Raw genomic sequence first — 12,709 nt, 5'->3', positions numbered from 1 at the left:
GCCGGCAGAAGCCACAGTCCACTGCTTGCCCACGGAGACCACTAAGGCGGCGGCTGGGGCTCTGGGAACACCAGCACCTGAAGGTGGTCGAGAAGCCAAGCAAGCAGAGATGGGAAATAATGAAACATGTTACATATGAAACATTGTACCAGATTGTCACTGGAAATTAAACGTGATTTTAATGGCATGTGTACTTAGGACACAACATGGGATGCTATCAACTCTTGGGGAAGATCAAATATTCAAAAAACTGCAAAAAATGATCCCAAAATGGAAGGAGGGAGTTATTCTTGAGGGACAGCACTATGGCTGAGGCTCCTGTACTTTCCAGATTCTAAAAGCAACGCGTACTGTTTTTACTATCAAATGGAAAGGAGTGTCATTTTAAAGATTTATTTATTTATTTATTTATTTATTTATTTATTTGACAGAGATCACACGTAAGCAGAGAGACAGGCGGAGAGAGAAAGAGGGAAGCAGGCTCCCCACCAAGCAGAGAGCCCGATGTGGGGCTCGATCCCAGGACCCTGGGATCACAACCTGAACCGAAGGCAGAGGCTGTAACCCACGGAGCCACCTAGGTGCCTCAGGAGTGTAATGTTAAAGAATCATAACGGCCTAGACAGAAGAATGACTAAGAACAGATTTGTCCTTGTCCTAGCTCACATGCAGGAAGCCATGCCAATATAATGACACAAAATGGAAATACACTGTTAATTAGAAAAGTTTTTTTTTTTTTCTTGACCAAGTAAATAGCAAAGTTGTACTATATCCTATTTTTACCTTAATCAGCCAATGGAAGCTTACATGTACTAGACCAGATTTTATAAATACCCACGACAAACCTGTTGGGGTTTCCACATCTGGTCTTTTGGCTAGGGGGAGTTTCCAGAGTTTCGCTGAGTTTCTCAGCTTGTCTTCTAGTGTAGCAATGACTGTAACAGCACTTTCACTGCTCTGAGTCCCGCGGTAAATTAAAACTATATTTTGCAATTCCTCTCAGCCCCCAAACTACCACTGGTGTTCTGATTCGTTTCAGAGTTGTCTTTTCCTTTGCCAAAATGAATTGTCTGGGGAGCTTTCATGCACCCAAAGGGACATCGAGCTGGGACTTCTTCCTCTGTATGATCCCAGGACTGCCTCATCAAGAGAAGCCGCAGTGAGTGCCGAGGGAATGTGTGATACAGCCTGTAAGACTATTTCAATCACCTGCTAGAAAGAAAAACAGCCTGAAGAATCAAAATACATCTTGTCCTTGTTCAAACACCACGTATGGGTGCCTGGCTGTCTCAGTGGGTTAAAGCCTCTGCCTTCGGCTCTGGTCATGATCCCAGGGTCCTAGGATCAAGCCCAGCATCGGGCTCCCTGCTCCCTCTATCTCTGCCTGCCTCTATGCCTGCTTCTGCTCTCTCTTGCTCTGTCAAATAAATAAATAAATAAATATTTTTAAAAAAACACCAAGAATATTTATTGAGGGTGAGGGTCCTTTCACAATGTATGTGTACATCCAATCATCACATTGTACACTTTAAATATCTTAACATTTTCTGTCAATTATACCTCAATAAAGCTGGGGGAGGACATTTTGTATATTGAAAAAAACAGGAGTATATATACCACTCTTCTCACTCTAAAAGTGCTCTTCAGCTTATCCCATAAATTTCACTGGCATCTACTCTGACATATAACAATTTCTCCCCAATACTGCCAAGCTCTGACTTCTCAGCCAAGCTTCAAACTCATTCCAGCTACCTGCTGAAAATCTTTGCCTAAAACCGACATGCCTCACTGGAAGAATTCTTATAGTGTCACACACCCTCTGCTAAAGGCTTCGACACGCCTTTTTTTTTTTTTTGCTCCCCAGTGACTCTGCCCCCTTCTGTGGGCACTGCAAGATTGACACAAAGCAAACCATCATTCTGCCACAAACCCTAACCAGTCACTCACACACATTCCCTGGGCCTTCTGCGCTTCCATGTGGAACGAGCTGCTCAGTCAGCCTGTGCACAGAGGCCAGAATTCTGCTGCAAATCCTTCCTCTCCTCCAAGGCCGAGTTCTTCTCTCTATCCTAGATGCTCAGGCAGCACTTGGTTTAAACCTCAGTTTCAAGTATTCATCATTGTCCGCCTGATCTTGGGCATTTGTTTTCATGGTTCTCCATCTTTATGAGCTACTTGAGAGCAGGGACCATACTTCCTGGATGTATTTTTATTATTATTATTATCATCATCATTTTTTACTTTAGTGTTCTGAGCCAAGCATAAGGACTTAACCATGGAAGTGCTCCAGGACCAGGATTTCGGCCGCACGAAGCTGAATTGACTAGGTCTCAGAGAAAGTGACAAGGGAACCAGATTCTGTTGAATTTGGAAGTCAGCTATCCTGCCCTAGCCTTTGAACTTTTAGGTCTCTGTGTCGAAGCCAAGGACAGCAAGCGGTTCTGTATGGAACTACAATATAATACTGAATACAGAATGAATGCCTCATTTTCTTGACGGGACAATAACCCCTCTTCCACCAAATCACAGCCCAAGATGGCAAAGCAGCTCCTTCACAAAAGGCAATTCTGTCTCTGCCAGGAGTCTCCCTTACTAGCAAGAGCCCCCCTCCCTCGCCGTCTGATTACAGACTTCGAAGAAGGTGCTCACTTAATACCGGCACCACGAAACCTGCCACGGATAAGGAGCTCTACCTATCTTCTCTGGGGCCATGCTCGCTGGGCCTACCGCAAACGTCTTGTTTTCCTCCCAACAAAAGGTTCGCATATGTCAGAGTCGTGCTCCCCAAGGCCCCTCCTCCCCTCACCGGACACCCAGATGAAGCAGAGTCTTGTAAGAATAACATTCTTTGCAATGCTATTTGTTGTCTCGGTTATCACGCAGCTGGAAATAGTTTTCTTGCTCCCTGTTCCTAACAGCCAGACGTCCGTCTCTGATAGAAGCCTCACGGAGTGACACCGGACTGCGCCGGCTCAGGAAAGCCTCACGTGCTGCTGGGACTTCGAGCATCTGAGCCCTGGCAGCAGCCTTCATGACAAACAGAGACAGGGGCAAGCGTGTGCACACAGACACACAGACACACAGGTACCTGGGTATCTATAAACAGACCTGCACGCACACATAGAAATATCTACACACACGGCAAGTTTGTAGATCTGCACGAGCAGAAACACAAGTGTGGAAGGCCGTGCGACCCACTGTTGACAAAGAAGGTACATCGCATGCTTAAGGTTAAAGGGGCTGAGGGAGGTTATTGTGTTTACTTCAGACACATCTATACTGTTTGGATCATTACAAAATCCACATCTTTTTATAAATGGATGCAGCGACCTTCTTCTGGTTAGAACCCTTTCTACTGTGTTCACTCCCCCTGGGATGGAAACCAGTAAAACGCATTAACAGCAAAGTCCGGAGATAGGGTGGCCTCAAAAGAACTCTGACTCTCCAGTGAACACTAGATTTGGATTATTCTAGTCAAGCATAAACTGAATATAGAAACTTAAACACACATTGGGTCAAAATTGGTATCTAAAATGAGAGCGCCAGGGTGGCTCATTCTGTTAAGCATCTGCCTTTGGCGCAGGTCACAGTGTCAGGGTCCTGGGATCCAGCCCCGTGTCAGGCTCCCTGCTCAACGTGGAGTCTGCTTCTCCCTCTGCCCTCCCTCTTGCTCATGCTTGCGCTCCTTCTCTCTCTCAAATGAATAAAATCTTTAAAACAATAAAATAAAAATATCCAAAATGAGATGGAAGCACGTCAAGGTTACAGGTAAGACACAGCTGCATCTGGCTCTACTACTGACACAAACAGGTAAATCTCAGAAAAAAATTCAAGTTTATAAGTTGACAATGAGAATACCAGGCTCTGTGTTCTCCTGTTTACGAGGGAAAAGGCTAACTTACCTGGAGCCACTGCGACTCAAATGGAAGAATAATTCCACAATCATGCTCCACATTTGAAGCAATTCAAAAGAACTTCCATTAAAACAGTACGACAGAATGAGAGCTCCCTGAAAAGGAACCTTACACATCTTGTTTTCTTCTGTATCCCAGTATATGGCAGGTGTTCAACCAATATCCACTGACTATGGGACAAATAAATGAACAAATGAAAGAGTAAGGAAAAAGTAAATGAAAACTAGAATTAGCAAGCAGATAATGCAGGTCTTATTCCCATTTTACAGATGTACAAAGAGAGAAACATTGACTTAATGCAATAGAAGCAAATCTATTTGCTACAAATACAAAGCCTTTTTTTTTTTTTAAAGATTTCATTTATTCACTTGACAGAGAGAGATTACAAGTAGGCAGAGAGGCAGGCAGAGAGAGAGAGGAGGAAGCAGGCTCCCTGCTGAGCAGAGAGCCCGACGCGGGACTCGATCATGACCTGAGCCGAAGGCAGTGGCTTAACCCACTGAGCCACCCAGGCGCCCTAATACAAAGCCTTTTGATTCCCTCTATCTTGATCCCTTTTTTCTCTTTTAGGTTCCTTGATTTCTCTCCTAGCATCCTTCAAAATCCTGATCCTTCAACAGCCTTCACTGACCCTGACCACCACCACGCCCTTGAAGGTCAGGTGTCCCTGCTTGGTGCTCCCATACTGCCCGGCACTCATCTCCCTCCTCACACGTGCTGCACTGAATCACCTGTTACACGGAATCTGTTAACATGTCTGTACCTCCTGGAGGACTCCCAGCACCGACCACCTAGCACAATGCTTATTACACAGTAGGCAGTCACTGCAGTGCTGCTAGAGTTGGGGAGAACTGGTCTCCACTGTCCCTGAATTATTTCTCCTTCCAAAGAGCCAGGAATATCCTTCTGTTAGGGCAGAATTTCAGGATGAAGGCAGTTTACAGGCCGATCAAGGAGAACCACTTAAACAGACAAAGAAAACCGAGGATGACAGATTTACATGAAATCAAATCTAGTCCCTTGTTTTGATATTTAAGGAAATGGATAAAGGGAAACTTGCTACAAAGAAGTGGTTCATAGGAGCACCCTCGTAAGCATAGGCACCTATGATGGCTGTAATGAACAAAATTCCCTTCAACGGCTTCAACCTGGGAAATCCCCACCCCCAGAGAGACCCACGACCAGGTGTTATGGGTCAAACTTTCTTTTTAAGAGAAATTCTTAAATTTCTGGTTTTGAAATTCTTTTCCCTTATCTCCATATTAAATACAACAAACACAGCCTGCTCTAGCTCATTCAAGCTTATACATGTTTGTTTTAGCACTAAAGTTAAGATTCTGCCCTGTCATTCTAGCACTTTTTCAAAAATAGTACTACAAAAATAAAAAAAAAAAATTATAACCTCGATCCATGCACACAGTACAACAGTCCTCTTTCATTTCTGAAAGAATTTTGAATTTTACATGAAGTTCAAGGTTCATGTTTCTATAGCGGCAATCAGGTGACAGGAGCTAACATTAAAGTGGTAGGACAATCTTCTTTGCCCCATCTCCGTAAGTCAGTAACAACAATGCTACTACGAAATCATACTAACCTGCAGGAAAAAAATGTCAGGGCATTTAAATAAAATCACCATCACCACCATCCTCTCTTACTTCCCTCCCTAAAAACTGAAGAAACAAAGTATCCTTCTAAGAAACAGAGTATACAACCCTGGGCTGCTTCAAGTTAACTAATTAAACATGCCAAAGCCTGGTTCCCTTGTAAAAGATAAAACTGGTGGGAGGATCCTCCATTCAAATTGTTTCCAGAAGATAGTAAAAAACAGCTTGCCTAATCTCTTTTTATTAAGGCTCTTGGGTACCCCAGATTCAAGGCATTAGAAGACTTAGCCAGACTAGCTCACCTGTGACCTACAGCTGAAAAGCCACCCACTTGTACCTGTGACATGGAAGCACTGTGGGAGAAGAAACAGACCGGCCCCAAAGAGATTCTTCCTATCTGAGAGGTTATGAACTAGACACCATAGCTCTGGAGATTTAGGGAGGAAATAAAAACAGGAGGGAAAAAAATTACTAGAAAGGAGATTCTTTTTTTTTTTTTTTTAATTTTACAGAGATCACAAGTAGTCAGAGAGGCAGGCAGAGGGGGGGCGGGAGCAAGCTCCCTACTGAGCAGAGAGCCCGATGCGGGGCTCGATCCCAGGACCCTGAGATCTGACCTGAGCTGAAGGCAGAGGCTTAACCACTGAGCCACCCAGGTGCCCCTGGAAAGGAGATCCTTAAAGAAGTATTCATCTATACCCTGAAGCTACTTCTATTGGAATTACGTTTAAAAGGATTTTCAGGGTTGGGTCTAGCCCTCACTGCAGTCCCCAAAGTATTGCTCTCTCCCACCTCCTCCCTGGATCCTTTCCTCCTCCCCTTTACAAGGCCATTAGTCCCATTTCAAAACTAATAATAATTCTTTCTCTTCTGCACAACAAATATCCAACCGCTGTGGTTAAACACTATGTATAAGATAAACAGGGTCAAGAATGCTGGTTGCCATCAGAGTCATGTTTAAATTAGCATTAACTAGCAGGCCCTTTCCTAAACAAAACAAAATGCTTTCTTGGTCAGCTCTGGGCCTGGAGAGTGATTTTAACTCACATGCTCAAAAGGCCTCACAAGCATCATTAATTCCTGCTCAATGAAATTTCTCAAAAGACCACTATCAGTTTGGGAGGACTGTGGAGGAAGAAACTACGTATCATTTATTCTATCATTTTTATATAATCTGGATGAGCTGGCAGCAGTGCCCGAAAATTCACTAGCCATGAGTTACAATGGAAAGTAAAGGAATCAAAGTTCAGTCCTTTCACACATTTCACCTCTCACGACGCCATTGTCCTTTGGCATTTTGGGGGTTAATGCCTAGTCCTTCCCAACCCCACATAGCACAACTTCTTAAAATAACATCCAAGGTCCCCGCTAATTTACCGTCTGGTCCCTTTCCAGCTTTCAATACTCCAGACTCCAACTATATCTTCATTCTCCACCATTCATCTTTTAAGAGATGCATCCATTTAAGGATCCTTCAAGGCCCTTCTATGAAGTCTTCCCCAGAGTCAGAAGTTCATTTTCCATTCCCAAGCATGCCAAGGGTTCTTGGGTTCTACAGCTGCCACCTGGTTATGCAAGCCAGCTACTATGTTAGCTGCATGTTTCCCCTCTGCACTGCTGCTCCTTCTAAAGCCTCCTTTTTAGCATCTTTCTGTCTCTCTCTGTAGGAGGAATTCAGTAACTGCTTATTCAATTACAATCTTCTCCTTTTTTCCCAACCTTCTAAGGCATCCATGATAGTTCCCCACATGATATTTTAAGTAATAACACAAAAGGGATGGAGGGAGGGGGCAGGATATGTAAAAACAAGAAACCAAATAGTATGATGCTGAGTTAACCAGGCCAGAGCAAACTTTGAGACTTTAAACCAAGAGCTTATGTTCCCAGTTTTATTATATCACACTTCACTTTTAAAATAAATCATGTTCCTCAAGTGTGTATGCATATGGGTACAAAAAAAAAAAAAAAAAAAACTAAAAAAAGACCAGCCACACATTAAGCACAGACATTAAAATCTTGACCTTAAACTAAATTTTAACTGTTATTTGTTGAACACTTGGAGATTCCCACTGAAAATGATACAGTGTATTCTGCCCAGAGTGCAACTTTCCTTACTAAGCATTTGAAATAAGATTCTTGGCCCTAAAAATCACAAACTTAAGGACTGAATGTCATTATGTAGCAAAAAAACTTAGCAAGTGAGAGCTTCACTTTCTTTGAATTTCCCAGTCTAACAGAGCAGATTCAATAAGGCCTTGAAAAATCTATGGTATAATTTTTTTTAATGAAATTTCTGTTTGGTAAATATTAGCTTCAAATAAAAATAGAAGTTTCCAAACACAAGTTGTTGAAAGAGCTGCCCTTCCCATCTCTGTATTTTTCCCCGTCTTTCACAGGGATACTGAGATCCTCCGAGTGACTGTCCACGGCATTGGGCAGCTGTGGGGCAAATGGGAAGCTGGTCAGCTCCCACCACAGAGACTACCCTCACATCAGATCACTTTTAAGGCTGAACAAGTTCACTCACTGTAAGAGAATAATGGAAGCCTGAGGGGGTATGGGGGAGTATTACTGATGCCCTTGTGGAGGAGGAAAGAAAAACAGAGGAAAATCAACCCCCCTAGGTCAAGGTTCTAGCCCTACCCACCCCTCCAGGCATCTCGTACAGCAGTGTTTTTTTGTTTGTTTGTTTGTTTTCCTACCTTTCATCCTGTTGCCCTCTCACTTCCCTTCTGGAATAACCCATTCACACTTTACTCTCTTCGTACTGTTCCAGCAAAGGATAACCAGCCTTCAGGTTCTAATTACTTGGGGGAGCTGGAAAGAACAGTGAAGATCATTAAATCCTTCCATTTTCCAGATGAGTACCAGGAGGGAAAGAAAAGCGGACCTGACTGGCTGAGGTGGTACCACTAGGGGACGTGGTGAGCATACAGGCTCAGATTAGGACAACCCACTCTTCCCGCCTGGCCCTGCATTTGGCTGGTCCCTTCCCCCTACGCACTACCTCTTTCCCTATTCAGCTTCTTTATCCTCAAATTAAACAGCGTGAAGTAAAACACAGACTTAACACACTTAACAGTGCTAATCGTTATTCACAGTTTTGCATTCGAGGCAAATTTGCTCACTCCTACCAGATTTAGAGAACCGAGGACAGAAACAACTAGATGGTACAGTGTGTGTGAGAGACAGACAGACAGAACGCAATTTAGCTCAGTCCAAACCATCAGAACGTCAGTATACACCCCTTTCCTTCAGGCCCACTCTTCTATTTGACAAGGGAATCGCTTCTTAAAATTTAAAAAGGTTTCCCAGTGCAGTCTCCCTTTAACCAGAATCGCAGGCTTTAAATCACAGACCTCTGGCTTCACAGTTATGCTTACGCTGGGCAAACAACACTTATGCAAATAAGTGAAAAACACGGACTGTTAGAGCCTGAAGGAATAGAGGATTTTATCCTAATACCGGCAGTTACACGGTTCCGATATTCAGGTTTGCAAATGTGCACCTATGCCAATGGGAATCGGTGCAACTTTAACAAGGGAGCACTCTCTGAAAACCCACATTTAGGAAAAATCCAGAGATTTCAACAAACAAGAAAGGAAAGAGAAGTAGCGACAGAGAGCAACAATCTCGGGCCCCAGACCGAAGGCAGCAACAAGTCCTGGATGCCGTCATGCCTCACACACCAAAGGCCAAATGGCAGCAAAGAAAAAAACAAGAATAAAATGTAAATCCATTCATAACAAACTAGTCCTACACAAACCAAACGAGCCTGTCGGTTTCAAAACCACCAACTCTAAGCCAGGTCCCTCCCTTGCCTTCAATTTCCCAGTTACTTGCTGAGCGTGTTTGTTAGGCGGCTGCACAGAAACTAAGTTGAAAGTCCGCAGCTGGAGAGAGACTAAGGAGTCACCCGAGAGAAGCAAGTGGTGCGGGAGCTCCGCGCTGCGGGGCGCAGGGTATCCCGGCGATCCACGTCCACCCCGACCCGGCTTTGGGGTAATTTCGAGCCCTCCACCCCCTGCGCTCCCTCTCGCGCTCCCACCGAGACCCAGGTAACCCGAGGCCACCTACGTGTCACTTGGGCGGGTCCGGGACGCAAACGCGGCACCAAGCGCGGGCCCCGGGGCGCACTGACCTGGCCGGGGGTGGCACGAAAGGGCCGGCGGCCCGGGCGGCTGCGGCAACTTCCCTCCCGGGGCTCGGTCAACTGGTTGGCGGCGGAGGCCAGGAGAGCCTCGCCTCCCGCAGGCCAGCTCGCAAGCGCGCACGCCCACCCACAGGCGACCCAGGCGAGCGCGCGCGCGCGCACACACACTTACACTCGCTCGCACACTCGCACGCACAGCCACAAAGCCTGTCTGCCCCGGGACAGTGCGAGCCGGGCGCGCCGTGCGGCGGCGCAGGCGACACGGCGGCCACTGGCTCCGCGCCCTGTCCCCCGCCCCGCGCCGCGCCCGCCCCTTTACCTGCGCCCGCCGCTGGCCCCCCGGGCTGGTCCCCCGCGGCGCGGTCGCTCCCCCCGGCCGGCGCCCGGCCCTCCGCCCACCCCCTCGGCCGTCGCCCGGAACGGGGCCGCCCCCTGCGCCCACCCCCCGGGGGAAGCCGGGGAGGGCTCCGCGGCGCCAGCGCCCAGGCCGCCCAAGATCCGGGCAGCGCTTCGCCGCGGACCGAGCAGTCGCGCCCCGGGGAGCGCCAGCCGCCGCTGGGGCCGCCTGCTCGCGCTTTGGCGCGCTGGCCGGGGCGGCGGGGGAGGGGGCGCCGAGGGAGAGCCGGGGCCGCGGCGGGGACGCCAGCCTCCTTTCTTCCTCCGCCTTCTTTCTTTTCTGCCGGCTCCACGTAGCACCAGTCAGCAACTCCCGCACCCCCGACTCCCTCCCCCTGGCCCGCTCCGTCACCTGGCGTGACGCCCCCGGAGCCCCGACCCTCGGCGCGCCCCCTCCCCCATCATGGCGACCTCCGGGCACCGGCCGCTGGGCGGGGGCGGAGGGGCGCCGAAGCCGCCAGTTACGGTCTCACCCCCGCCCCCTCCGCAGCCCCCAGTGACCCACGGTCGGGGAGACCCGCGGCCGCCGGCTCGGATGCTCGCCCCTCCCGCGCTCACCTCAGCGCCCGCCAGCTTGCTGGGCTGGGGGGCCTCCCTCGCACCGCGCGTTTTCATTTTGTCGCCCTTCTCTTCCCCCTCGAAAAGCTCTGGAAAACATCGCGGGCCAGCAAAACCCCTGAAGTCTGGGCCTCTCTCGTAGTTCAGCTTCTCAACTTTGCAGAAGACACAAAAGTTTCTCCCGGCACAGCCTGTAACTCGAGGCTGCAAAGAGCCGAGAGTCGACTTTTCGGCTAGAAAGGTGCACGCGTTTCTGTGTCTGAGTTTTCCGCTGACTCGATCTGCAGACCACAGCAAGTGGGACGGGGCTCCCCTAGATCTCCGGAGCCGGGATTACACGCTTCTCTTCCGCTTTCCCAGTCAAACTTTCAGTGCAAACTACCAGTTGCAGGAGAGTGATTAAGGGCGGGGAATGCACACCTGGAGGTGTGGGCGGGAGCGGCGCCGGACTGAGGCCTGGGGATCGAGCTCTGGAAGGTGGCAGCCACAGGGGATCGCCGTGGTCCTGTGTCAACACCCGCTCCCTCGGGGGCTTTCCAGCCGCGCCACCTCCCACCCACCTCCCGCTGCCCACCCTTAGCTTCGCAGGATTTCCGCAGTTGGGGCACTTCTCTGCCTCTCGCTCCGCTGCCCAAGTCGCCACGCCTCAAAAGTAGCTGTTTAGGAGTAAAAGCTGAGTGCTCTCTCGCCTGAAAGGACACATAAGAGACCAGGACAGCGGTGTGGCGTGGGGACTCGCTCATCGGGACGGTAACTGCGTGGGAGGAAGAAACGCAGAACGGAGATGGGGGGCTGCACTGGTGGGAGTCGCTCGGTAATCTCTGGCTTTCCGAAAGGAGAGGCCCCTTTAAACCGCAGTGGGCGGAGAGGGGAAGACTTCTCGGAAGGGATGCAAACTTTTCTAGATACAAGTGAGGTGTGCTTCTACTAGGACCTGACCCGCTCCTGCCCGCGATTGCTTAGAACTTGACCGTGCTGGCCTGTGGTTTTCACAGGATGCGCAGGGCTAAGACCTGTCCACTAGTCAGTTACTACCTAAAGCGGTTTCTTTTTTAAAAAAATAATCTTTCAAGAGCGCCTGTGGCTCAGTGGGTTAAAGTCTCTGCCTTCGTCTGAGGTCATGATCCCTGGGTCTGGGGATCGAGCCCGGCATCGGCTCTCTGCTCAGCAAGGAGCCTGCTTCCTCCTCTCTCTCTGCCTGCCTCTCTGCCTGCTTGTGATCTCTCTCTGTCAAATAAATAAATAAAACATTTTTTTTAATAAATAATCTTTCAAATCCTTCTCCTTTAAAAATATGTGTGTATATACATATATGTGTATATATACATATATATGTGTGTACATGTGTATACCTGTATACATAGGTATATACATATACCTATGTATATATGTGTATAATGTATATATGTGTGTATACATACGTATATATGTGTATACATGTGTGTGTGTGAGTGTGTGTTTTTTGTTTTTTGTTTTTTTAAAGAACTCTCTACACACCATTTGAGACTTGAACCTACAACCTGGAGGTGGAGACCCAGGCTATAGGGACTGAGCCAGCCAAGCGCCCCTTTATAAAAAAACCATACATTCCACTTTCTCTCCTTTCCTACCAATTTATGGTTTATTTTACAATATTCCACTTAGAATGTGAAAAATTAGAAATGGTAATACATGCATGGTGCCAATATATTCATTACAATATAGAAATGCATGTACACACTCTTTCTTTTTTTTTTTTAAAGATTTTATTTATTTATTTGACAGACAGAGATCACAAGTAGGCAGAGAGGCAGGCAGAGGGAGAGAGGAGGAGGAAACAGGGTCCCTGGCGAGCAGAGAGCCCGACACGGGGCTCGATCCCAGGAACCCGGGATCATGACCCGAGCCAAAGGCAGAGGTTTAACCCACTGAGCCACCCAGGTGCCCCGCATGTACACACTCTTATTTCAAATGATGAGAAGCATGGATCTTACACTCAAAAAATATATTGGACAAATAGGACCATATCCACTATAAAGTCTAAGTATGATACAATGTATATATTGCTAAGAAGAGAAGAATATATGCTGAAAGGGTTTTGTTTT

General features: G+C 47.7%; 1 protein-coding gene across 3 annotated transcripts in view; it reads right to left on the bottom strand.

Annotated features, from left to right (window-relative positions):
- Positions 1-11,379, bottom strand: part of LPAR1 (lysophosphatidic acid receptor 1) — a 133,154-nt gene extending 121,775 nt beyond the window's left edge. The window contains exons 1-2 of one of the 3 annotated variants that reach the window (XM_044265151.1): positions 9,660-9,790; positions 8,221-8,335 (exon numbers count right to left, since the gene is read on the bottom strand). The gene's annotated coding sequence lies outside the window, so the exon portion shown is untranslated. Of the gene's footprint in view, positions 1-8,220; positions 8,336-9,659; positions 9,791-10,625 lie in introns of those variants that run through there. The other 2 variants (XM_044265150.1, XM_044265149.1) reach the window with 2 other exon arrangements.
- Between the last annotated feature and the right edge of the window lie 1,330 nt (positions 11,380-12,709).

Source organism: Neovison vison, chromosome 9, assembly GCF_020171115.1.
Source record: "Neovison vison isolate M4711 chromosome 9, ASM_NN_V1, whole genome shotgun sequence".
In the NCBI taxonomy this organism is placed as follows: domain Eukaryota; kingdom Metazoa; phylum Chordata; class Mammalia; order Carnivora; family Mustelidae; genus Neogale; species Neogale vison.
This window is presented reverse-complemented; position numbering and strand designations above follow the sequence as displayed.